This window comes from Heptranchias perlo, chromosome 1 (assembly GCF_035084215.1).
Source record: "Heptranchias perlo isolate sHepPer1 chromosome 1, sHepPer1.hap1, whole genome shotgun sequence".
NCBI classification, from domain to species: domain Eukaryota; kingdom Metazoa; phylum Chordata; class Chondrichthyes; order Hexanchiformes; family Hexanchidae; genus Heptranchias; species Heptranchias perlo.
In genome coordinates this window covers 109776371-109804052 of record NC_090325.1, presented here as the reverse complement: position 1 = coordinate 109804052, position 27682 = coordinate 109776371, and the positions used below count along the sequence as shown (strand labels likewise).

Genomic DNA, 27682 nt, shown 5'->3' with positions numbered 1-27682 from the left:
CCATACTCCACAGGAATAAATGGCTTCAGGAGTGGAGAGGAGAAATTAATTGGAAGAAATGATTGGTAAGGAGGTAAACCATAAAGCGTATTTCACCCAAGGAAAAATCTCAATAAGCATTGCTCAACAAAGTAGTTGTATCTGAAAAAAAAACTTGTATTTCCCTTCCCATTGTCCATTTACTGAGTGAAAGTAACAACAAATTGCAATTCAAACTGGTCAAATTCACATATAATACCAATCTGAGGAGACGGTACACAGGAAGAAAAGATGGGCAACGTAAGTACTCCATAAATGTTGTTGAAATAACTAAGCGTAAACTTAAAAAATGCTACGAGTTTTAGAGTCGATGTTCAGCATGTCCAAACGCTGCACAGCAATAGTAGAGTGCTGAACCATATATCCCAAAGAATAGGGTATAAGTCATGTTCAAACTGTATAGTGTGCAAGTCAGATGATATTTTGAGAGCTGTGTCCAGTTCTGGTAACCAAGCCACAGGGGAGACATTCAAGCTTTGGAAGCGGTTCAGAGAAGAGACATAAAACTAAGCCCTAATCCCAAGGATTTAGGTATGAGGAAGACTGTTCAGCATTGAAAGGAGGTGACTGAGAGCTGACCCTGTAAAAGTATATCAAATAGTAAACAGCATAGTAAAGTTGATCCAAACTATTATTTCAATCTAAACCATGAGAGTAGGACAAGGGGACAGAGAGTTAAACTAGTAAAAGGTAAATTTACAAAACAACTTGATTTATACAATGCTATTAATATAGAAAAATGTCCCAAGGCACTTCACAGAGTTGTAAAGGAGGTTGTAAAGCGGTTAAAAAAGCATACAGGATCCTGGGCTTTATAAATAGAAGCATAGAATACAAAAGTATAGAAGTCATGATGAATCTTTATAAAACACTGGTTCGGCCACAACTGGAATATTGTGTCCAGTTCTGGGAAAGATGTGAAGCCCTTAGAGAGGGTGCATAAGAGATTTACTAGAATGATTCTAGGGATGAGGGACTTTAATTACATGGATGGACTGGAAAAGCTGGGGTTGTTCTCCTTGCAACAGAGATGGTTGCAAGGAGATTTGATAGAGGTATTCAAAATCAGGAAGGGTCTAGACAGAGTAGATAGAGAGAAACTGTTCCCACTGGCGGAAGGGTCAAGAACCAGAGGACATAGATTTAAGGTGATTGGCAAAAGAACCCAAGGTGACATGAGGATAAACCTTTTTACACAGGGAGTGGTTAGGATCTGGAATGCACTGCCCGAGGGGGTGGTGGATGCAGATTCAATCATGGCCTTCAAAAGGGAACTAGATAAGTACTTGAAAGGAAAAAAAATTCAGCGCTATGGGGATAGGGCAGGGGAGTGGGACTAGCTGGATTGCTCTTGCATAGAGCCGGCACGGACTCAATGGGCCCAATGGCCTCAATCCGTGCTGTAACCTTTCTATAATTGTATGATTCTAAATTGGGCAGTAAGCCGAATAAGGAGATATTAAGAGGAGTGATCAAAAGCTTGGTCAAAGAGGTGGGTTTTAAGGAGGTCTTAAAGGAGGACAGGGAGGTGGAAACATGGAGGGGTTTAGGAGGGAATTCCATAGAAAGATGTAGTCCATTTAGTGTTTTATTTGGATGAAAGTGCAACTTCTCCAAGCCTGGATGTCAGACGAGCAATCTGACAGCACAGAGGTAGTGGAGGGGTTGAGAGAGGCGGTCATGAGATAGAGCTGGGTGTCATTGCTGTACATGTAGAAGCTCATCCTATGTCTGCAGATGATGTTGCCAAGGGGCAGTATATCGATGACGAAGGCAGGATAGATTCTGGGGGGTCTCTCGAGATGTCACTGCGGGGGTGGGAAGAGAAGCCATTGCTGGAGATGCTCCGTCTATGATCGTACAGGTAACAGTGGAACCAAGCAAAGGCAGTCCCATCAATCTGGAAACGAAGGAGAGCCAACAGAGCAGGATCATGTGGTTAAACGTGGCAAAGGCTGCAGAGAGGTCGAGCAAGCCGAGGAGCGATAACGTATCATGGTCACAGTCTTGGAGAATATAATTTTGACTGATTAGGGCCCTTTTGGTGCTATGCTATGTTTGGTGCTATCCTATGTTTCTACAGTTATATAAAAAGAAAAAGGGTGGCTAAGGCAAACGTAGGTCCTTTAGAGGATGAGACCGGGAAATTAATGGTGGGAAACATGGAGATGGCAAAAATGCTGAACAAATATTTTGTTTCAGTCTTTACGGTAGAGGACACTAAGAATATCCCAACACTGGACAAACAGGGGGCTCTAGGGGGGGAGGAGCTAAATACGATTAAAATCACTAAGGAATTGGTACTCAGTAAATTAATGGGACTCAAGGCGGATAAATCCCCTGGACCTGATGGCTTCCATCCTAGGGTCTTGAGGGAAGTGGCAGTAGGGATTGTGGATGCTTTGGTAATAATTTTCCAAAATTCTCTGGACTCGGCAAAGGTCCCGGAAGATTGGAAAACTGCTAATGTAACACCCTTATTTAAAAAGGGTAGTAGGCAGAAGGCTGTAAATTATAGACCAGTTAGCCTAACATCTGTGGTGGATAAAATTTTGGAGTCTATTATTAAGGAGACAGTAGCGGTGAACATTTGGATAAACATAATTTAATAGGACAAAGTCAGCATGGCTTTACGAAGGGGAAGTCATGTCTGACAAATTTGCTTGAGTTCTTTGAGGATATAACGTACAGGGTGGATAAAGGGGAACCAGTGGACGTAGTGTATTTGGACTTCCAGAAGGCATTTGACAAGGTGCCACATAAAAGATTATTGCTCAAGATAAAGAATCACGGGATTGGGGGTAATATTCTGGCATGGGTGGAGGATTGGTTATCTAACAGGAAGCAGAGAGTTGGGATAAATGGTTCATTTTCGGACTGGCAACCTGTAGCCAGTGGTGTTCCGCAAGGGTCGGTGCTGGGTCCCCAACTCTTTACAATCTATATTAACGATTTGGAGGAGGGGACCGAGTGTAACATATCAAAGTTTGCAGATGATACAAAGATGGGAGGGAAAGTAGAGAGTGAGGAGGACATAAAAAACCTACAAGGGGATATAGACAGGCTGGGTGAGTGGACGGAGATTTGGCAGATGCAATACAATATTGGAAAATGTGAGGTTATGCACTTTGGCAGGAAAAATCGGAGAGCAAGTTATTATCTTAATGGCGAGAAACTGGAAAGTACTGCAGTACAAAGGGATCTGGGGGTCCGAGTGCAAGAAGATCAAAAAGTTAGTATGCAGGTGCAGCAGGTGATCAAGAAGGCCAACGGAATGTTGGCTTTTATTGCTAGGGGGATAGAATATAAAAACAGGGAGGTATTGCTGCAGTTATATAAGGTATTGGTGAGACCACACCTGGAATACTGCATACAGTTTTGGTCTCCATACTTAAGAAAAGAGATACTTGCTCTCGAGGCAGTACAAAGAAGGTTCACTCGGTTAATCCCGGGGATGAGGGGGTGGACATATGAGGAGAGGTTGAGTAGATTGGGACTCTACTCATTGGAGTTCAGAAGAATGAGAGGCGATCTTATTGAAACATATAAGATTGTGGAGGGGCTTGATCGGGTGGATTCGGTAAGGATGTTCCCAAGGATGGGTGAAACTAGAACTAGGGGGCATAATCTTAGAATAAGGGGCTGCTCTTTCAAAACTGAGATGAGGAGAAACTTCTTCACTCAGAGGGTAGTAGGTCTGTGGAATTTGCTGCCCCAGGAAGCTGTGGAAGCTACATCATTAAATAAATTTAAAACAGAAATCGACAGTTTCCTAGAAGTAAAGGGAATTAGGGGTTACGGGGAGTGGGCAGGAAATTGGACATGAATTTAGATTTGAGGTTAGGATCAGATCAGCCATGATCTTATTGAATGGCAGAGCAGGCTCGAGGGGCCGATTGGCCTACTCCTGCTCCTATTTCTTATGTTCTTATGTTCTTATGAATCGAAATCTGTTTGGAGGAATTCAAACAGGAAGTGGCCCAAAATTCATCTTTATAAAATGGGCAAGCTGCCTGTGTAGGCCCGACAAGCACCGGCAGCTCGCCCAACTAATGTTAATGAAGCCCGAGGCCCAATTTTGGGCCAACCTTGGGCCTTCCAGTTGGGCACCCATTTCAGGCTTAAAGCAATTTCCACAATGTAAATTAATGTGATTGCATCACATGTTAACAAATCATTGGACAAAAAATTTTATACATTACCTTTCAGGTCCAACAATACCTAATGGTGTCATCTCACTGAGCAAACAGTAACTGTATATATTGAATGGTTATAAATCAGAGCTCGAGGCTTCCATATAGGAACATAGGAAAATAGGAATAGGAGTAGGCTATTTAGCCCCTCGAGCCTGGACTGCCATTCAATGAGATCATGGTTGATCTGTGACCTAACTCCATAAACTGGCCTTAGCTCCATATCGCTTAATATCTTTGGTTAACAAAAATCTATCAATCTCAGATTTAAAATTAACAATTGAGCTAGCATCAACTGCCGTTTGCGGAAGAGAGTTCCAAACTTCTCCCACCCTTTGCATGTAGAAGTGTTTCCTAACTTCACTCCTGAAAGTTCTGGATGTAATTTTTAGGCTATGTCCCCTCGTCCTAGACTCCCCAACCAGCGGAAATAGTTTCTCTCCTCGATATAAAGGGGAGCATTCCATTAGCCTTTTGGATTATTTTCTGCACCTGTCCATGACATTTTAATGATCTATGTACAAGGACCCCTAAGTCTCTTTGGACCATCACTATTTCAAGCTTTTCACCATTTAGAAAGTACTCAGATCTATCCTTTTTAGGTCCAAAGTAACTCAAACTTGCCTACAATGAGGTCCATTTGCCGCAGTTTTGCCCATTCGCTTAATCTGTTAATATCTCTACTTCTGATAAGGTTTCATTTCAAAGATTCTGAATTACAGCCTAGGTAGGCAGATAGGTAAAGTCTGGTAAAAGGAATATTTTCCTGCTGAATTGAATTTGCTCAAATTATATTCATGGGAGTATGTCTGTTCTGACAGAATGAGACAATAAACTAATCCAAGTGAAGTGCTTTATCATTAAAGACATTCTGCTATCACTATTTCATCAATAAAAATACTTTTACTGTACAGAACTGGGATTTTAAAACGTAAGATTTGGCCCATTTATATTAAAAGTGACCAAAAAGGACATCTTTGTTTTAATCTTATTTTTCTTCTTTTTTTATAAAAGATATTAATTTTCTATTCAATCAATCAATGTACATATGGTTCCACTTACGTCCAAATATCAGAAGATCATAAATTGAGGGTATTTGAATATTTGGAATTAGTAAATAAAAAAGAAAATGCTCCAGCTGCAATAAACACCTCCTCGAGGGAAGATTCTGCTTCCTCCTGCGGCCTCTTGACCATTGGCATAGATTTTGCACACAGCTTCTTATAACTGTCTCAGAATGTGGAGCACCACAACTTCTGTGTAGCACCACATGACAGCCTGTCTTGCGTGCACTGTCCTGGGAAGCTCACACGCCATCAACACAGAGATCTGAAAGTAGAATAAGTACAATTGATTTTCACACTTCCTAAATTTATGCAATTTGAAGAAGCAGAAGAACTGGTTTGTGAGGACAAGCAGTTGCACTACTACCATTATTTGTACAGTTTATAGTCAACTCACCGAGTGAGTGACCTGCTTCTAATCAAGTGGGAATCACCAGTAAGAATATTCACTGTGTATTCAAAATTTAGTTGTACTATTAGTAAATTGCAGGCGAATTTCTGATGTATGTACAAATGTAAAAGGAGTTATTTTTGCTAATGTCAAAACTAAAGATTATTAGCATCATGGCACCAATTTATTTTATACAACAACATGTATTTACATAGCAACAGTAAAAAACATCTTCAGAGGTGGAATATAGTTGGGAGGACAGAAACAGAGACACAGAGAGAGATTAGGAGAGTTGAGCGAGAGCTTGTTCGAAAAGATGAGTTTTAAAAAGTTTTAATAAGGAAAAAGAAGTGGAGAAGTGCAAGGGTTTAGGGAGGGAATTCTAGAGAGTGAGACTGAGATGGCTGAAGACTCTGCGGCAAAGGGATACAACGGATATACAAGGGGCCATAGTCAGAAGGCTGTGGGGGAAGGAATATAAGGCTGAAGGAGTTTGCAATTATGTGGTCAGGTCATGGAGGGGTTTGAAAATGAAGACGAGGATTTAAAATGTAATACGTTGAGGGACAGAGAAGCAATGTAGCTCACCGGGAAAGATGATGATGGATGAGTGGGACAGAATCTGGGGAGCTGAGTTTTGATGAAGTTGGAATTGATGGAGAATGGAAGGCCAGGAAGGAGGGCATTAGAGTAATTGGGGTAGATCTTGACTTTGTGCGATAATGTAAAATGGGCGAGTTGACTTCAATGGAAATGAAAATCGGGAGAGATGTAAAATGGGCTGTCAACTCGCTATCACCCCTTTTACACTAACAGACAAAGTCAACATCTATCCCATTAAGTCTAAAGGTGTCAAAAGTGAGAATAATGGGGTTGAAATTGGTCTTCAGTGGTAGTGCAAAATGGTCGATAGCAAATCATCAGCCTGTTTTACACCCTGCCCAATTTTCTAATGGAAAAGAAATCGGGCGGGGTGTAAAAGAGGCTGCCGATTCACTAGCATCTGTTTTGCACTAATGCCGAAGGGCAATTTCACCCCCCGGGATTTCAGTGGTAGAGGAGCTGAGGTAGGGTTAGAGATGGGCACTGTTTCAGAGGTGGAAATAAGCAATGTTGGTAATGAAGAGGATTTGAAGATCAGATCTAGGGTGAACAACAGTAACAACAACAACAACAACAACAACAACAACTCGCATTTATATAGCACCTTTAACATAGTAAAACATCCCAATGTACTTCACAGGAGCGTTGTTAATCAAAATTTAATACTGAGCTACATAAGGTGATATTAGGACAGGTGACCAAAAGCTTGGTTAAGCAGCTAGGTTTTAAGGAAGGTCTTAAAGGAGAAGAGAGAGGTAGAGAGGCGGAGAGGTTTAGGGAGAGAATTCCAGAGCTTAAGGCCTAGGCAGCTGAAGACACGGCTGCGAATGGTGGAGCGATTAAAATCAGGGATGTGCAAGAGGCAAGAATTGGAGGAGCGCAGAGATCTCAAAAAGTTATAGGGCTTGAGGAGGTTACAGAGATAGGAAGGGCTAGGCCATGGAGGGATTTGAAAACAAGGATGAGAATTTTAAAATCAAGGCGTTCCCGGACCGGGAACCAATGCAGATCAGCGAGCACAGGGGTGATGGGTGAACGGGACTTGGTGCGAGTTAGGATACAGGTAGCAGAGTTTTGGTTGAGCTCAAGTTTATGGAGGGTGGAAGGTGGGATGCCAGCCAGGAGAGCATTGGAATAGTCCAGTCTGGAGGTAACAAAGGCATGGATGAGGGTTTCAGCAGCAGATGAGCTGAGGCAGGGGCGGAGACGGGCGATGTTACGGAGGTGGAAGTAGGCGATCTTGGTGATGGAGCAGATATGTGATCGGAAGCTCATCTCAGTGTCAAATAGGACATCAAGGCTGCGAACAGTCTGGTTCAGCCTCAGACAGTGGCCAGGGAGACGTATGGAGTCAGTGGCTAGGGAACGGAGTTTGTGGCGGGGACCGAAGACAACGGCTTCGGTCTTTCCAATATTTAATTGGAGGAAATTTTTGCTCATCCACTATTACAGATAATGACATAGAATCACAACTTCCAAGGTGCCCTTATTGTGCCACGTCTCATGCACTGGCACAATGAAGTGGATTTACCTGTCCCCACCCCTTCCCGTAAGGAGCACTGAGGAAATCCTATGTTGCCACAAACAGTAGGATTAAAATACATATTCTTTGGTGACCCACTGGAGTGCAGTGCAGTATAGTTATTTTGTATTGTTTTTCCTTTTACTTTATTGTGGTTTGGTAGATTATGGAAGTGGAACAAAACAGTGCACATAAAGTGATCATATGGAATTCCCACATGTTAAATTGTGAAATTTAGATATTAAACTAACAGGAATTTCCATATGAAAGTATTCATAGCTACGTTACAACAGTAACTACACTTCAAAACTACTTAACTGGCTGTGAAGCACTTAAGGACATCCTCGGGCCTTGAAAGGCACTTTTTTTCTTTCTTGTTTAACATGAATAAATAGAATGGCCCTGAAATTCTTGGGCCGTGATTCTAGCACGTATTCCAGGATCGCACCCGCCATTGCCCATCAGCTTTAACTATGGGAGTTTTCGGGGTCAGTGGGAAGGATCCTAATTTCCATGGAGCCACTGGGTACAAGGGCCACTATGGGTACATCTCCAGCATTTGCCTGCCCCATGCAGCTAGAAAATCAGGAGAGTGGGGGATTCGCCTAGGCCTCACTTCAGACCCCTGTGTCAGGGTGGGGAGGCAATCAAGATATTTTTAAAAAAGTCACCATTCTTCACGGGTTCAGGCTGCTAGATTGGCCTGGAAACAACCAGTGGCGCCCACTTACACCCCTCTAGAAGCTGGTACACCTCATCTCACTGGACATGCCAGCCTCCAGTACTATACCAACCAGGTACTCAAATTGGCAGGATGTGACTAGTGGTGTCCTGCAGGGATCTGTACTGGGGCCTTAACCATTCATTGTATTTATTAATGAATGGATGACGGGATAGAGAGCCACATATCCAAGTTTTCCAATGACACAAAGATAGGCCGCATTGTAAGCAATGTAGATGGAAGCATAAAATTACAGAGAGATATTAATAGATTAAGAGAATGGGCAAAACTGTGCAAATGGATTTCAAGTTAGGCAAATGTGAGGTCATCCACTTGGGACCTAAAAAGGATAGATCAGAGTAACTTCCAAATATTGAAAAGCTCAAAACAGTGGAGGTCCAAAGAGACTTAGGGGTCCATGTACATAGATCATTAAAATGTCATGGACAGGTACAGAAAATAATCAAAAAGGCTAATGCTGGCCTTTATATCTCGAGGACTAGAATGCAAGGGGGTAGAAGTTATGCCAAAGCTATATAAAGCCATAGTTAGACCACACCTGGAGTCCTGTGTTCAGTTCTGGGCACCACACCTTAGGAAGGATATATTGACCTTGGAGGGAGTGCAGTGCAGATTTACTAGAATGATACCTGGACTCTAAGGGTTAAATTATGAGGAGCAATTACACAAACTAGGGTTGTGCTCCCCACAGTTTAGAAGATTAAGGGGTGATTTGAATGAAGTTTTCAAGATATTAAGGGGAACTAAAGGGTAGATGGAGAGAAACTATTTCCGCTGGTTGGGGAGTCTAGGACTAGGGGACATAGACTAAAAATTAGAGCCAGGACTTTCAGGTGTGAAGTAAGGAAATACTTCTACACGCAAAGGGTGGTAGAAGTTTGGAACTCCCTTCCACAAACAGCAGTTGATGGTAGCTCAATTGTTAATTTTAAATCTGAGATTGATAGATTTTTATTAACCAAAGGTATTAAGGGATATGGGCTAAGATGGAGTATGGCTAAACTATGGAGTTAGGTCATAGGTCAGCCATGATCTCATTGAATGGCAGAACAGGCTTGAGGGGCTAAATGGCCTACTCCTATTCCAGGTTCCTATGTCACACATACTAACAGCTATTCAACCATGACAGCCACATCACCCAAACTTCTTACAGGATACTCACCAATACACTTCCCTCTTTCCTGCAGGAGAAGATGGTGCACAACAGGAGGCAGCAGGAAAGAACTGGGGGAGAACAGGCCGCCTACACGTCCTCACCCCCATGGAGGAGACAGTGCTGTCGATCATTGGGCTGGCCGTCACTGCGGCCATGGCAACTGGCGGTGCTGGAGGTATCGATGATGAGGGTCTCTGCATACCTAATCCTCCTTCTCGCCTCCCACGTCTCCCTCATCCCACAATCTTTTCTGACCCACGTGCTGCAGATGGTGTCAGCATGCACGTCTTACTTTCTCCTCTCCCCTCACCACAACTTAACCCGTGTCCCTTTGTCATTTCAGATACCCAAGAACTGGAACCAGCACAGTCATAGGAGGAAGAGGAAGATGACAGTGATAATGCAGACACACCGTCACTCGATCTTACACTCGCAGCCACCAGCTCAGAGACTGACATTGCGCGTAGTTTGGTGGCTAGAATAAAGGAAGGATCTGCACGTGGTGAGACACCGGGTACAACTGCACAGGAGCCGGGGCGGAGGGAACGGATACCACAGGTACCAGCTCGCTAGTTCTGCTGCCGAGGAGTCAGATAATCACTTCGATGGGCCAGGCTACAGAAGAAGACTGATGGGCGTACACAACCAAATGCTTGATGCACTGGGAAATCTGCCAGAAAGCCTGCGCACAATGTCAAGGGGCATGAAGGAGTCCAGCTCCAACTTGGCACAGGGCTTTGCGCAGAGCTTGGAGCCCATCTTTTCCCACGTGGAACGGGTGGTCACCTCCATCAACGCACCTATGGAACTCACCATGATACAGTGTCTCCTGACCGATGTCACAGTTTCCTGTGCACACAAACATCTGCCATCCAAGGTCTGACTGCTGCATTTGAAGCTTAGACTGCTGCTATCATGGCTCTGGGTTCCACTGTGGAACGGGGCTTCCAGTGCGTCACAGCACTCCAGGAATCTGTTCTCCAGCTGATCACCAGGATTGCTGTGGCGCCATGGAAGACGAACTTGCTGTCCTCTCTCAGGATGACAACATCCCTGCCACTCCGCCAGTGCCCTTGCTGTTGCCTGTTAACCAGCCAGGCCAGACTGCTCCAGCCCATGCCAAGATGTTGCAGTCTGAAGCCGGGCCCTCCCGGCCCAGAGCTGCTCAAGGTCATCCTCCAAGGCCATCTGCACACTCCTCAATTGAAGGTCAGCAGCCTTCCACCACCCATGCTCCAGCCACTGAGGATGCATCTCGTAGGAGCACTAGAAAAGGTAAAGACACACGAACGACAGACACTAAGGGAATGTACGGGGGTGAATAGTCTCAGTTCATTTGAATCATTTCATGTGTAAATCTATAAATGTGGTTATGAATTTGTATTTGGTGTTGGTTGTCTTTTCTGCTATGAGCTGAGGGAGGAAGCAATGTGTAATCATAAGGAGGATGATTTGATGGTCATGTGGGAGAGGAAGGGAGAAGTGTGGGACTGTTGGTGAATGGGGAGGTGTTGTTGAGGTTACTGGTATCGCTCATTAATCATCTGATCACACAGAGCCCTGACAGACAGGGCCTGTCTACCTTGTTGCCTCCCTGCCTGTTCCTCCATTTCCTCCTCCTCCTCCTCCACTTCCTCCTCCTCCTCATCCTCCACCTCTTCCTCCTCTCCCTCTGCCTCTGGCTCAGGTTCTCACCGGATAGGCGGAGGCAAGGGCTGTTCCCTCATAATGGTGAGGTTGTGCAGCATGCAGCCTACAATAACAAATCTTGATACCCATTCAGCTGAGTAAGGCAGGGCTCCTCCAGAGCAATCCAGGCAGCAGAAGCGTTGCTTGAAGATGTCTACGGTGTGCTCTGTGATGTGTTCCATGTGGCAGCATAGCTCTCATTGTATGCCTGCTGTGCACTGCAGCAACTCGCCAAGGCTTCTTCGACAGCACCTCGCAAACCCGCGACCTCTATCAACTTGAAGGACAAGGGCAGCAGGTGCATGGGAACAACACCACCTGCACGTTCCCCTCCCAGTCACATACCATCCTGACTTGGAAATATATTGCCGCTCCTTCATTGTCGCTGGGTCAAAATCCTGGCACTCCCTACCTAACACCACTGTGGGAGAACCTTCACCACACGGACTGCAGCAGTTCAAGAAGGCGACTCACCACCACCTTCTCAAGGTGAATTTGGGATGGGCAATAAATGCTGGCCTTGCCAGCGACGCCCACATCCCATGAATGAATTTTAAAAAATGATGCGCTGGGTGTGGTCACATACCAGCTGCACATTGAGGGAGTGGAATCCCTTTCTGTTCATGAATATGCTGAGTTCAGATTTGGAGCACGCATGGCAATATGAGTGCAGTCAATGGCACTCTGCACCACGGGGAAGCCTGCAAACCCCCCATTCTGTGGTAGAAATGTTTATCTTGATCTGGGATATATTACTCAGCCAACATGTCTATTCTACCCAGTACATGTAGAAGATTGCTTAACAAAGCTGAGCACTATAAAATGTTTGTAGGAATGCAGGTTTAAGAAGGGCTGGGCAAAATTTTCCAGGACGACTGGAGTAATCAGGTAACAAGCTGTTTGGCTTAAGTGTTGTGGCCTGAAGCAATCGGAAGTGCGATGGCACCATAACGTGTTATAGTTGTGTGCGCAGTCAAATCAAATACATTAACTGCTTGAGAGGCACTCACTTCAGGGGATTTTACAGCTAACAACTTTTTTATTCCCAATTGTTGCTAATCAGTTAAGTAACTCGCCCCATGATGTCAGCCATTAATCCAAATGTGCACTTGGCCGTAACAATTAGGCACCAAGGCTACAGTATGGAGTAACCTCTGTACATCAGTATCTTGGCGAGATCTACAAAAACAGGTTAGATAGGTTGGCACGTTATTGAAACAGTGCTTTAAATGAGATTCTCTGTTAATGACAGACCCATACAGAGGCTTGTTTTCTCTTTTGTTTATTCCACCTAATATGCCAACATAAGCCCCTCTTCTGCCTTATATTCACCCCCCCCCCCTCTCCTTCCACCCTCAAAAAAGCAGGGACTGCTGTGCAGTTGTAGTTAGTGCTGTTCTCTTGGTGTTAGAGAAAAATATGGGATCCAGTTTTCTTTTCAGCCTTCACAGCCATTAGAAGAGCAATGAAAAAGTCTAAACTGATACTTGATAAGCAGAGTAAAAAAGAAAGTAAAGAAATAAATTGCATTCATATAGTACCTTTCATGGCCTCAGGACGTCCCAAAGTGCTTTACAGCCAATTTTTGAAATGTAGTCACTTTTGCAATGTAGAAAACGCGGCAGCCAATTTGCACATAGCCAATGTCCCACTGACAGCAGTGAAATAAATGACCAGAACTTTGTTTTAGTGATGTTGGTTGAGGGATAAATTTTGGCCACGACACCGGGGAGAACTCCCCTGCTCTTCTTCAAATAGTGCCCTGGGATCTTTTCTTCCACCTGAGAGACCTCAATTTAATGTCCCAACTGAAAGAAGCACCTCCAACAGTACAGCACTCCCTCAGTACTGCACTGAAGTGCCAGGCTAGATTACGTGCTGAATTCTCTGGAGTGTGGCTTGAACCCATGACCTCCTGATTCAATGGTAAGAGTGCTACCACTGAGCCAAGGTTAACACCTTGGATATGACTTTTTAACTTGATTTTTTTTACATCGAATTACATAGAATCTACAGCGCAAAGTCAACTTTAATTAAAACTATAATTTAAAGTCTAGCTTTGGAAATCATTCCTAAGACAACAAAATATGATGGTGTGAGGAGAAGTGGGTTAAGGAGAGGAGGATAGGGAAAGGGGTAACAGATAACAAAGCATCTGTGGCAATGAAGAGGGCAAGAAGCAGGGAATGATCAATAACAAAGGGAGTAAGTGCTTTTACCAGCGAGTTACTTTGCTTAATGCCTGCTTGGTAACCTGATTTGGCAAGTGGAATTTTCCACTGCAATCACAGCAGGATTCTGGCTGGATTCCTAATCTCTATCCACAATCAAAACATATTTTCCTAATCACTGCACCACCTTGCACCCAGTTTGTTTACTCAGGCTGAAAAACGCCACAATACCAGCCAGTTCTCGAGTTTATGTGTGCATTTGCTCCAGAGGTAAAAAGCTAGTTAAAGAACTATCTGACTTGTTATTAACCTTGTGAATTATTTACAGGCAATGTTCTACTTCTTTCCTTCTCCAGTCAGTTTGGCTCGTGCTCCATTTTAATGACTTTCAAGGTTCTTGTTGATGCACAGATGTCCTTGACATACATTTCAGCAGCATTTGGTAATCTGTGCAATAATCCAGAAGCTCTGGCTCTCTGATGCAGCATTGCCAGATGGACTAGTGCACTTTGCTGATGATACTGGTAATGACAAACCGTAGCAGCTAAACTAGTCCATTGAATTTAGAATTTCAAGGACTGGGAAAAATACATTGACAAAGAAGTTATTAAAATTAGTAAGTGTTGCCAATATCTCACTGCTGGGACAGGTATTCAAAACCACAGTGGATCCACTTATATCAGACTGTCTAAAATAGAGATTCCAGTTTGGAGAGCTAGCATTAAGTGACCCTGAATTTCTGCGGGGTTCTCCCAAGCTCCTGCGATAACTTCGGTGGGAGATTGGCAGAACTCCCAGATGAAAGGCGTAATTGGCTGAAATCGGCCGTTCACAGCAGTTCTCTTGGAGTTCCGACGATCTCCCACCAAAGTTATGGCAGGAAATCAGGGCAAACCCTGCAAAAATTCACGGCCACTATCTTTATCAGCGGATTATCGGTGGAGGGGGGGGGGAGTGGGAGTAATCAAAGCAACAGGATAAATTCACATCTTCAACACTCCCAGTGCAGAGTTTCACACACTGAAACCCATATCTAGAATTTAAGCGCATCCCCCACAATTTTCCATTGGATGGGAAATCATAAGGGAACATGCAAAACTCTACACTGGGGCACTGAAGGTGGAAGTGTTGTTTAAGAAGCACGAATACAGCGCAGTGGTTTATTTAGCTCATGCTATAAAGGAAGAAACGGGGTAAATACATGGACAGCTTGTACCTAATATTCTAATATGTGCTCCCAGCTCACAAAACTACCAGTAACCGAAGGGGAAAATTTGCCCTGCAATTTGTGCATCTCTAAAACACTATTCAAAAGTTTTGTCAAATTTTAAAGCAAAGCTGTTTGGAAGTGATTATTGTGACAGAGTTAAAAGCTATATAGAAATCTAGGAGTAAATATTTCAATGGTATGTGCTAGTCATGCACGCACATGGAGGGGGTTTATAAAATCCCTCAAGTGGGCCTTATGTCTACTCTGGATTAACCCATTTTTTGGGCGCCAAGCTGTGCTGGGATAGTTGGGCACTCTTGCTGCTGGCACAAATGAACCTCATTAAGCCTTCAAAATGAGGTAAATGACAATTGCTCTTACCTACCTGGCATTTCACATGGTTTGCCCCAGAAATGAAAGACTGATGATACAAAGATAGGTGGAATAGCAAGTTGTGATGAGGACACAAAGTGTCTGCAAAGGGATATTGACAGGTTAAGCGAATGGGCAAAAATTTGGCAGATGGAATATAATGTGAAGTCATCCACTTTGGGAGGAAAAATAAAAAAGCAAAATATTATTTGAATGGAGAAATACTACAAAATGCTGCGGTACAGAGGGATCTGGGTGTCCTCGTACATGAAACACAAAAAGTCAACATACAGGTGCAGCAGGTAATCTGGAAGGCAAATGGAATATAGGCCTTTATTTCTAAGGGGATGGAGTATAAAAGCAGGGAAGTCATGCTACAACTGTACAGGGTGCTGGTGAGACCACACCTGGAGTACTGCGTACAGTTCTGGTGCCCTTATTTAAGGAAGGACATACTTGCATTGGAGGCAGTTCAGAGAAGGTTCACGAGGTTGATTCCGGGTATGGAAGGGTTGTCTTATGAGGAAAGATTGAACAGGTCGGGTCTATACTCATTGGTATACTCATTGGAGTTTAGAAGAATGAGAGGAGATCTTATTGAAACATACAAGATTCTGAGGGGACTCGATAGGGTAGATGCTGAGAGGATGTTACCCCTCATGGGGAATCTAAAACTAGGGGGCATAGTCTCAGAATAAGGGGTTGCCTGTTTAAGACAGAAATTAGGAGAAATTTCTTCTCCCAGAAGGTCGTGAATCTTTGGAATTCTTTACCCCTAAAAGCTGTGGAGGCTGAGTCATTGAATACATTCAAGGCTGAGTTAGACAAATTTTTGATCAGCAAGGGAGTCCAAGGACATGGGGAAAGGGCAGGAAAGTGGAGTTGAGGTAAAAATCAGATCAGCCATGATCTCATTAAATGGCGGAGCAGGCTTGAGGGGCCGAATGGCCTACTCCTGCTCCTATCTCTTATGGTCATCGCTAAAGACCTGTATAAATGGGCAAATTTTCCAAATCACTTCCAGGCCTTTGAGAGTAAATTTCTTAAAGGTGTGTGAGTTTCTTTTCTCCATTTAATTTAGTGAATTGCTTTTTGGGGATTTTTGACTTTATTTTTGCATTTTTGATTGGTTTATTTCTCTTGGCTTTTCATCTGCTAGTATTAAAGGGAATTAAAGTCTATTTAAGCACGGTAAACTGGTAGGACAAACATGCCTATGGGAAATTCTCTTGTTCTCAGGAAGCTAGATGACACGAAGCAGGTCCACAAGAGTGCGTGGAGACAGCCACTTCTGCATCTGAGGCAGCATACAGTGAACCATCATTACCCAAGGATGTGGGACTATGGACCCCACCAGAATTACTTGGGCATGTCCAAAGAGACTTGTTTTCACTGCCTATGCTTCACCAGGAGGCAGGAGCTGAAGTATGCCATACCCTACAGTCCTATCTGCAGTCTGGTACTGCAGGCATCACAACACTGATGTCTTGCTTGTCAGGGCTAATGCCACCAGAAAGCCACCACAGAAAGCCACCAGCAGCAGGAGACAACTCTGCACTTTTTAGTATGCCTAGAGTGTAGATCCTCATCAATGGAACCCATGTAGCACAAAAAGCTCCTTTCACCAAGGTTATAGCTTTTATGAGTATGAAAGGGGTTCCTTTTGATTAATGTATAGGTTATGTTTGACCATAAGCACCACATCATGTAATTACCCTGGAAAGTCATAGTGCACTTATTCTATGACATTCTAGAGTGGCACCATTAATTCAGAGAATATCTAAACAGGTGGACCTTGAGTGGCCAATTTATCCTTTTGAGCTGTTGCTCATGGCATCAGTCCAAAACTCAAAAACCTCAGCTGAAATAAAATATAAGGCGCATGGCTTCACAAGGACATAAACAGAGCATTCCGTAGGCATGTTAAAGCAAGGATCCCTCTTCTTAACAGGTCATATTGTATAACCTTGCAAAAGTAACCAAAATTATAGCAGTAAGCTGCATATTGCACAGTTTTGTTCCGAGAAGAGGAATCACCGAGCAGCAAGTGGAAGAGGAGCGTCAGGCAGGTCGTAAAGATGAGAAATGAGCCAGAGGCAGAAGAGTCAGTTACTTCACTAGAGTAGCAGGCAAGAAGATAAATTTGGCAAAGTCTAATTGACAACAATTTTAATTAAAATGAAAAGTTACCACTGCCCAAGAAGTCCTGCCAATGAACTGGACCACCAATACTATGCCCACCAATATCTTCTACTTGACCTCATTTACCATGCATGCCCATCATTCATCTCCTCGTTCAGAATTAGCCCCATTATAAATGAACTCAATCGACAAATTGGAAATAGAATTCAAAACATTTACTGACCTAACAATGCCTTATGTATTATAAATTAGTGTTTCTCCCTTGGTGTGTCCCCATTGGTGGCTGTGTATGGTTTGCATCTAATTTAGTGTTCCTTCTGGCTACTAGCCTAGGGGGAAGAAGAAATGAGGTGGCTGCCTGCTGGGACTTAAAGGATCACTCTTGGAATAATGGTGGCTCTATACCACTGGTCAGTCTCATGAGATGTCCTTTCAACTACTAAAGCAGTGTCCGTTACTGTGGTGACTGCCTGGCCTTGCCTGCTTTCTAACTCAATTTGGGTAATTTGAGTAAGAGGGTTGAGTGAGGCAGACATGACGTTGGTTCAAGAGGTAGCTCCCTCATCTATACCTACTCCTGTTATGTTCCTTCTCTAAAAGGGGTACAGGAACAGACAGATCTGGGGGTATATGTGCACTAATCGTTGAAGGTGGCAGGGCAGGTTGAGAAAGCAGTTAAAAAAGCATACGGGATCCTGGGCTTTGTAAATAGAGGCATAGAGTACAAAAGTAAGGAGGTCATGATGAACCTTTATAAAATACTGGTTTGGCCACAACTGGAGTATTGTCTCCAGTTCTGGGCACCGCACTTCAGGAAAGATGTGAAGGCCTTAGAGAGACTGCAGAAGAGATTCTAGATTTACTAGAATGATTCCAGGGATGAGGAACTTTAGTTATGTGGATAGACTGGAGAAGCTGGGGTTGTTCTCCTTGGAACAGAGAAGGTTGTGAGGAGATTTGATAGAGGTATTCAAAATCATGAAGAGTCTAGATAGAGTAGATAGGGAGAAACTGCTCCCATTAGTGGAAGGGTCAAGAGCCAGACGGCATAGATTTAAGGTGATTGGCAAAAGAACCAAAGGTGACATGCGGAAAAACTTTTTTACACAGCAAGTGGTTAGGATCTGGAATGCACTGCCCGAGGGGGTGGTGGAGGCAGATTCAATTATGGCTTTCAAAATGGAACTGGATAAATACTTGAAAGGAAAACATTTTCAGGGCTACAGGGATAGGGCGGGGAGTGGGACTAGCTGGATTGCTCTTGCATAGAGCCAGCGCGGACTCGATGGGCTGAATGGCCTCCTTCCGTGCAGTAACCTTTCTATGATTCTATGATTCTATACTTCTGGACAGTTCCTCAGCAAATATAGGGATCTGAAATGGGACCTGACATGGGTAGACACATGGCAGATGAAATTTAATGCAGAGAAGTGTGAAGTGATTCATTTTGGTAGGAAGAATGAGGAAAGGCAATATAAACTAAATGGTACAATTTTAAAGGGGATGCAGGAACAGAGACACCTGGGGGTATATGTACACAAGTCTTTGAAGGTGGCAGGACAAAAGTTGAGAAGGCTGTTAAAAAGGCATACGGGATCCTTGGCTTTATAAATTGAGATATAGAGTACAAAAGCAAGGAAGTCATGCTAAACCTTTATAGGAGATTGGTTAGGCCTCAGCTGGAGTATTGTAGCCATTTCTGGGCACCACACTTTAGGACGGATGTTAAGGCCTTAGAGAGGGTGCAGAGGAGATTCACCAGAATGGTACCAGGGATGAAAGACTTCTGTTACGTGGAGACACTCGAGAAACTGGGGTTGTTCTCCTTAGAGCAGCGAAGGTTAAGGGGAGGTTTGATAGACGTTTTCAAAATCATGATGGGTTTTGATAGAGTAAATAAGGAGAAACTATTTCCAGTGGCAGAAAGGTCAGTAACTAGAGGACACAGATTTAAGGTAATTGGCAAAAGAACCAGAGGCAAAATGAGGAGAATTTTTTTTACGCAGTGAGTTGTTATGATCTGGAATGCACTGCCTGAAAGGGTGGATGAAGCAGATGCAATAATAACTTTCAAAAGGGAATTGGATAAATAGTTGAAGGGGGAAAATTTGCAGGGCTATAGGGAAAGAGCAGTGCAGTGGGACTAGTTGGAAAGCTCTTTCAAGGAGTTGGCACAGGCACGATGGGCCGAATGGCCTCCTTCTGTGCTGTATCATTCTATTAATCTATGATTCTATGACCTCTTTACTGGGGATCTACTGTAAAGTTCTGTCCAGCCAATGCCTTATCATGGAGAACCCATCCAGGACAGGCATTGGAGCCCAGAGTGGTCATAGTATTAGTTAGAACATTCCTGAGAGAACCCATGGCAGTGTTTATGATCTCTCATAGGGAAGGGAGGGTAGTCTGTAGATGGTCTTGAGGTGCCATGCCCTCCACGGTAGATCTAAATAAAGCCATCTTACATGACTGCACATATGAAATCTTTCATGTCAGCCAGTATATCTTGCATGATGCTGCAGACACTCTTCATGCCTCTGTCAGGGAGTCTAAATGGAGTGGGCACAGAAATTGGATGCAGCATGCCTCAGAGGTCTTTCTCAGCATAGTGTAGCCTGCAGCCTCTGCACTGCCAGTTGAAGGATACCAAAAAAATTTACATTTTTCAAATTCTGGCCTAACCCATTGCAATTGATCGCCTTGCAGATGACTTTACCTGCTTTCCAGGCTTTAAATGTTAAACACCTCCCTCCACTGCTATAACAATCCTGGGCACTAGGGGTGAACAGGCATCCTTGGTATTCAGCTTTGCTATGGTGCAAATAATAAAATACACCAAATTATGTATTTTCATAATTGAAATATCATCACAATATGGGCAGGCATATTGTATATCACCTGTCCTCAGGCACTGTCCCTCTCTCTTTCAAAACCACACTCAAATGGCTAGTTTTTGAAAAACCCTTTGTTACATCTATGTACTGTAGAGATTGGTTCTGCAATGCGATAATGAAGGCTTAACTGTTTAATGTCAATGCAGCAGTTGGGAGAGCTGATGGCATCTGGCTGCATCAGCAGTTCCAAAAAGGCCACCGCATGTTAGCTGATTTATTGAAGTCTTTCTAAACCTAGAAAATCCAAACCCTGCCTGTTTGAATATTTACAGACATGCAGAATGTGTACACACATTCCAGACAGAGTATGGCTGTTTCAAGCGAGTCATAATATGGGGGGGAGAAAATGTAAACTTGCAAATTCAAGGGCAGTTGCTGCAACTAGGGCACTGCGTCAACCTTCTGAAAGGGAGGTGCTAACGATGGGATGCTGATGAAAAAAATCATGGTCCTTTCTGTCTCATTCTTCACATTTATATTAGCTGCTATAATATTCCACCCTCAGGTTGTACCATCATAAGCTTAGGCTTTAGCACAAATGGTGAACTACTTCAACAAAGCCAATCCTTTCTAATAACTAAACACCATACAGAATGCCCAACAACACTTATTCTTCAAGGAGTGCTCGTGCCTTCCAAACCTTCTGGTTTCTTTCAAAGAAACAAATCTGTTTCCACAAAGGCCACGCCTCACTTTAATTATGTGTAAGGGCGCAGACAACACTTCGCATTTTGAGTGGGTTTTGTGCTGAGCTGCCAGTTTTCTCAATTTTAATGATATTCTGAATCTCTTCAGTTGGAAAATGGAGTCACACCCTACTTCCTGCAGCTCCACCCCCTCACCTCCGACACACATTTAGTGAATTGTTGGAGGAAATTTCTTTTTGTTCCCTTTCCAGGAAATAAAGTGTGTGGAGCTTAATTCATTTGAGCTCAGAGGACACCGCTGGGTGAAATATTTTTCAGAAAGCACTTGTGTGTTATAAACACTGTCTAACTTCAACATCATGATTAGCGATTTCTATACAATTAGGTAATACATGCTTCTAAACTCAAATTACTGCCATATTAAAGATGTTACACCGCTGTTGCTTCTCTTCCTTTTACACATTCTCCCTGTGACAAAAACTTTAACCTTCAGAAGTAGTCTCTGATCACTGACAGAGCCATGCTGTTATTTCTATCAAAGATGCCACAGAGCATGAGCCCAGGGCAGAATGCCAGCCCCTATCGTAGGTAAGTTATGTTAGAACTGTGAACATTGGGAAAATGTTAGCACTGAGATTTCTGATCTGAAAGGATGACAAGATCACAAATCCATTTTGGCAGGTTGAGGTTTGCCTCAAATTAATGATGTTGGTGGGGGTTTAATGCTCACCCATATGAAACCTGGTCCCAGTTAAAATCCCCCCATAAGATCAGAATAATCTTAAAGCTCAGGAGAAGGGGCTGAGAGGAGAATAAAGCTTGGGAGAAGCAGCTGAGAGGAGAATAAAGCTCAGGAGAAGCGGCTGAGAGGAGTATAAAGCTCGGGAGGAGCGGCTGAGAGGAGAATAAAGCTCGGGAGAAGGGGCTGAGAGGAGAATAAAGCTCAGGAGAAGGGGCTGAGAGGAGAATAAAGCTCGGGAGAAGGGGCTGAAAGGAGAATAAAGCTCGGGAGAAGGGGCTGAGAGGAGAATAAAGCTCGGGAGAAGGGGCTGAGAGGAGAATAAAGCTCGGCAGAAGGGGCTGAAAGGAGAATAAAGCTCGGGAGAAGGGGCTGAGAGGAGAATAAAGCTCGGGAGGAGCAGCTGAGAGGAGAATAAAGCTCTGGAGAAGGGGCTGAGAGGAGAATAAAGCTCAGGAGAAGCAGCTGAGAGGAGAATAAAGCTCTGGAGAAGGGGCTGAGAGGAGAATAAAGCTCGGGACAAGGGGCTGAAAGGAGAATAAAGCTCTGGAGAAGGGGCTGAGAGGAGAATAAAGCTCGGGAGAAGGGGCTGAGAGGAGAATAAAGCTCGGGAGAAGGGGCTGAGAGGAGAATAAAGCTCGGGAGAAGGGGCTGAGAGGAGAATAAAGCTCGGGAGAAGGGGCTGAGAGGAGAATAAAGCTCGGGAGAAGCAGCTGAGAGGAGAATAAAGCTCGGGAGAAGCAGCTGAGAGGAGAATAAAGCTCGGGAGAAGGGGCTGAAAGGAGAATAAAGCTCGGGAGAAGGGGCTGAGAGGAGAATAAAGCTCGGGAGAAGGGGCTGAGAGGAGAATAAAGCTCGGGAGAAGCAGCTGAGAGGAGAATAAAGCTCGGGAGAAGGGGCTGAGAGGAGAATAAAGCTCTGGAGAAGGGGCTGAGAGGAGAATAAAACTCGGGAGAAGGGGCTGAGAGGAGAATAAAGCTCGGGAGAAGGGGCTGAGAGGAGAATAAAGCTCGGGAGAAGGGGCTGAAAGGAGAATAAAGCTCGGGAGAAGGGGCTGAGAGGAGTATAAAGCTCTGGAGAAGGGGCTGAGAGGAGAATAAAGCTCTGGAGAAGGGGCTGAGAGGAGAATAAAGCTCTGGAGAAGGGGCTGAGAGGAGAATAAAGCTCTGGAGAAGCGGCTGAGAGGAGAATAAAGCTCTGGAGAAGGGGCTGAGAGGAGAATTAAGCTCGGGAGAAGGGGCTGAGAGGAGAATAAAACTCGGCAGAAGGGGCTGAAAGGAGAATAAAGCTCGGGAGAAGCGACTGAGAGGAGAATAAAGCTCGGGAGAAGGGGCTGAGAGGAGAATAAAGCTCGGGAGAAGGGGCTGAGAGGAGAATAAAGCTCTGGAGAAGGGGCTGAGAGGAGAATAAAGCTCGGGAGAAGGGGCTGAGAGGAGAATAAAGCTCGGGAGAAGGGGCTGAGAGGAGAATAAAGCTCGGGAGAAGGGGCTGAGAGGAGAATAAAGCTCGGGAGAAGGGGCTGAGAGGAGAATAAAGCTCGGGAGAAGGGGCTGAGAGGAGAATAAAGCTCGGGAGAAGGGGCTGAGAGGAGAATAAAGGGAGCTGCGCGAGAAATAAAAAAATCAAGAAAAAGTCAAAAAGTGATGTCACAAGACAAGGAGGAGCATCGAGGGTAAGTCAGTAAGTATTTAGTTCATTGGTTAGTGTTCTTAGTGGTTGGTTAGTGTTTTTTAGTGGTCAGTGTTTTAGTGACAGACAAACTGTAAATTGCCTTAAAGCTCCACAAACAATTTTAAATAACTGTTAGCTAACATGGCAGGACAGCTGGGGCCCGTCGCATGCACATCCTGTGCCGTGTGGGAACTCCAGAACACTTTGTGTGTCCTGGAAAACCACATGTGCAGGAAGTGCCACCAACTGCTCGAGTTCGAGCTCAGAGTTTCTGAGCTCGAGGGGCGGCTGGCGTCACTACAGTGCGTACAGGAAGCTGAGAATTTTGTGGATAGCACGTTTCAGGAGGTGGTCACCCCGCAGCTACAGAGTTTTCAGGCGGAGAGGGAGCGGGTGACCACCAGACAGACTGGGAGGAACAGGCACAGTGCAGAGTCCACTGGGAGTGTGGCACTCACAAACCAGTATTCAGTGTTGAAAACCAGTGACAGTGTTGACACCTCAGGGGAGTGCAGTCAGGAGGAAATCCACGGCACCGTGGGAGATTCGGCTGCACATTGGGGCAAAAGAAATACAGTTCTTATAGGGGATTTGATAGTCAGGGGGATAGACAGGCGTTTCTGCAACTGCCGACGTGAGTCCTGCATGGTGTGTTGCCTCCCTGGTGCCAGGGTAAAGGACATCACTGAGAGGGTGCAGAACATTTTTAGGGGGGAAGGGGAACAGCCAGAAGTTGTGGTCCATGTGGGAACCAATGACATAGGAAGGAAAAGGTCTTGCGGTCAGAGTTTCAGGAACTAGGGAGGAAGTTAAAAAGCAGGATCTCAAAGGTAGTAATCTCTGGATTACTCCCAATGCCACACACTAGTGAGTATAGGAATAGTAGGATAAGACAGGTAAATGCATGGCTGGAGAAATGGTGCAGGAGGGAGGGCTTCAGATTCCTGGGGCATTGGGACCAGTTCTGGGGTAGGAGGGATCTGTTCAAGATGGACAGGTTGCACCTCAACAGAGCTGGGATCAACGTCCTCGCAGGGAGGTTAACTCGTGCTGTGGGGAAGGGTTTAAACTAATTTGGCAAAGGGATGGACACCAGGATGAAACATTAGAGAGGAGAAACAAGGTGCACAGAGGACTGGGAGGGATAAATAGCGCTACAGTAAAGAAGAGTTCAGAAATAGGAGGGATAAGACAGAGGGCAAATGCGAGGCAGACTAAGATGAGTTTGGAGTGCACATACATTAATGCATGTGGCGTGGTAAATAAGGTTGGTGAGCTGCAGGCTCAAGCTGTCACATGGGACTAGTGGCAATAACGGAGGCCTGGCTCAAAGAAGGGGAGGATTGGGTACTTAATATTCCTGGCTACAAGGTATTCAGGAAAGATAGGGAAGGAAGGAAAGGAGTGGAGTGGCAGTATTGATCAAAGAAACTATTATAGCACTGGAAAGGGATGATGTAGTTGAGGGGTAAAGACAGAATCTATTTGGTTAGAAGTAAGGAACAATAGAGGAGCTATTATGCTACTGGGTGTATAATATAGGCCACCAAATAGTGGGAAGGAGATAGGGGAGCAAATTTGCAGGTAAATTACGGAAAGATGCAAGAAGTATAGAGTAGTGATAATGGGGGACTTCAATTATCCCAATCTAGACTGGAACAGTAGCAGTGTAAAGGGCAAAGATGGGGAGGAATTCCTGAAATGTGTAGAAGAGAACTTTCTGGAACAGTGTGTTTCCAGCCCAACGAGAAAGGAAACAGTGCTGGATCTAGTTCTGGGAAATGAAGTGGGGCATGTTTCGGTGGGGGAGCATTTGAGGAACAGTGATCATAATATCGTTAGATTTAGAATAGTTATGGAAAGGACAAGGAACAATCAAATGTGAAAATATTAAACTGGAGGAGGACTAATTTCAGTGAGTTAAAAAGGGATCTTGCCTAGGTGAATTGGAATCAAGAATTGGCAGGCAAATCAGTAATTGAACAACAGTGGGCCTTCAAGGAGGAGTTGGTTCGGGTACAGAGTAGACCCATTCCTACGAAGGGGAAAGGAAGGGTATCCAAAGCTAGAGCTCCCTGGGTGACTAAAGATATAGAGATTAAAATGAAACAGAAAAAGGAGGCTTGTGACAAATGTAAGGTTCATAATACAGTAGAGAACCAGGCTGAATACAGAAAGTAGAGAGGAGTTATAAAACAGTGAATACGAGGGGCAAAGAGAAAGTATGAGACTAAATTAGCAGCTAACATAAAAGGGAACCCAAAAATCTTTTATAAACATATAAATAGTAGAAGGGTAGTCAAAGGAAGGCGTTTGACCGATTAGACACAAAAAAAGGAAGCCTTTTTGTGGGGGCAGAGAGCATTGCTGAGGCACTAAATGAATACTTCACATCCGTCTTCACTAGAGAAGAGGATGCTGCCATTGTAGAAGTAAAGGAGGAGGTAGTAGCGATATTGGATAGGATAAAAATAGATAAAGAGGAGGTACTTAAAAGATTGTAAGTACTCAAAGTAGAAAGGTCACCCAGTCCAGAAGGGATGCATCCTAAGTTACTGAGGGAAGTGAGAGTGGAAATTGCAGAGGCTCTGGTCACAATCTTCCAATCCTCCTTAGATATGGGGATGGTGCCAGAGGACTGGAGGATTGCAAATGTTACACCCCTGTTCAAAAAATGGAAGAGGGATAAACTCGACAATTACAGGCCAATCAGCCTAACGTCAGTGGTGAGGAAACTTTTAGAAACAATAATCTGGGACAAATTAATTGGCACTTGGAAAAGTACAGGCTAGTAAATAAATGTCAGCACGGATTTGTTAAAGAATAATCATGTTTGACTAACTTGATTGAGATTTTTGATGAAGGAACGGAGAGGGTTGATGAGGGTAGTGTGGTTGATGTGCATTTGGACTTTCAAAAGGCATTTGATAAAGTACCACATAATAGACATGTTAGTAAAATTGAAGCCCATGGGATTAAAGGGACAAAGGCAGCATGGATACAAAATTGGCTAAGGGTCAGAAAGCAGAGAATAGTGGTGACCTGTTGTTTTTCAGACTGGAGGGAAGTATATAGTAGTGTTCCCCAGGGGTCAGTATTAGAACTATTGGCCCTTTTGATATATTTTAATGACCTGGACTTGGGTATACAGGGTATAATCTCAAAGTTTGCAGATGACATGAAACTCAGAAATGTAGTAAACAATGTGAAGGATAGTAACAGACTTCAGGATGACATGGACAGACTGGTGAAATGGGCAGACACATGGCAGATGAAATTTAATGCAAAGGAGTGTGAAGTGATACATTTTGGTAGGAAGAATGAGGAGAGGCAATATAAACTAAATGGTACAATTTTAAAGGGGGTGCAGGAACAGAGAGACCTGGGGGTGCACATACACAAATTTTTGAAGGTGACAGGACAAGTTGAAAAGGCTATTTAAAAAGTATATGGGATCCTGGGCTTTATTAATAGAAGCATAGAGTACAAAAGCGAGGAAGTTATGTTAAACCTTTATAAAACACTGGTTAGGCCTCAGCTGGAGTATTGTGTTCAATTTTAGGCACCACACTTTAGGGAGGATGTCAAGGCCTTAGAGAGGGTGCAGAAGAGATTTACTAGAATGGTACCAGGGATGAGGGACTTCAGTTGTGTGGAGAGACTGGAGAAGCTGTTCTCCTTAGGACAGAGAAGGTTAAGGGGAGATTTGATAGAGGTATTCAAAATCATGAACGGTTTTGATAGAGTAAAAAAGGAGAAATTGTTTCCAGTAGCAGAAGGGTCGGTAACCAAAGGACACAGGTTTAAGATAATTGGCAAAAGAGCCAGAGACAACATGAGGAAATATTTTTTTATGCAGCGAGTGGTTATGATCTGGAATGCACTGCCTGAAAGGGTGGTGGAAGCAGATTCAATAGTAACTTTCAAAAGGGAATTGGATAAATACTTGAAGGGAAAAAATTTACAGGGCTATAGGGAACGAGCAGGGGAATGGGACTAATTGGATAGCTCTTTCAAAGAGCCGGCACATGCACAATGGGCCAAATGGCCTTCTCCTATGCTGTACCTACTATGATACTATGACACTATGAATATACATATATTAAAGAAATATTAACTGATCTTATCTGTCATCTGCATTCCTGTGTGAAATTTCTCCATGTTATTCCTCCATTTCAGAGATTACAATGGATGAGTATTCATTCTTTTCTGTCACTTGACAATTGTTAATAAAGAAATTAATGTTATGGAATGTATGATTCATTCTTCATACCAAGCAGTGTAGTTTCATATTACCTTACCTGAATTTTTGTTTTTTATTTTTCAGTTTATGTTTCCCCTCCAGTTTCCCTACATTACAACAATAACCACATTTCAAAAATACTTCATTGCTGGGATGTCCTGAGGTCCTGAAAGACACGATACAAATGTAAGTTC

The 27682-nt window shown here is 43.9% G+C and overlaps 1 long non-coding RNA gene across 2 annotated transcripts in view; it reads right to left on the bottom strand.

Annotated features, from left to right (window-relative positions):
• LOC137339191 (uncharacterized) overlaps positions 1 to 27682 on the bottom strand; it is a 142535-nt gene that overhangs the window by 87248 nt on the left and 27605 nt on the right. For both annotated transcript variants that reach the window (XR_010966623.1, XR_010966624.1), the window contains exon 2: positions 5295 to 5561. This is a non-coding gene — a long non-coding RNA (uncharacterized lncRNA). The remainder of the gene's footprint in view (positions 1 to 5294; positions 5562 to 27682) is intronic.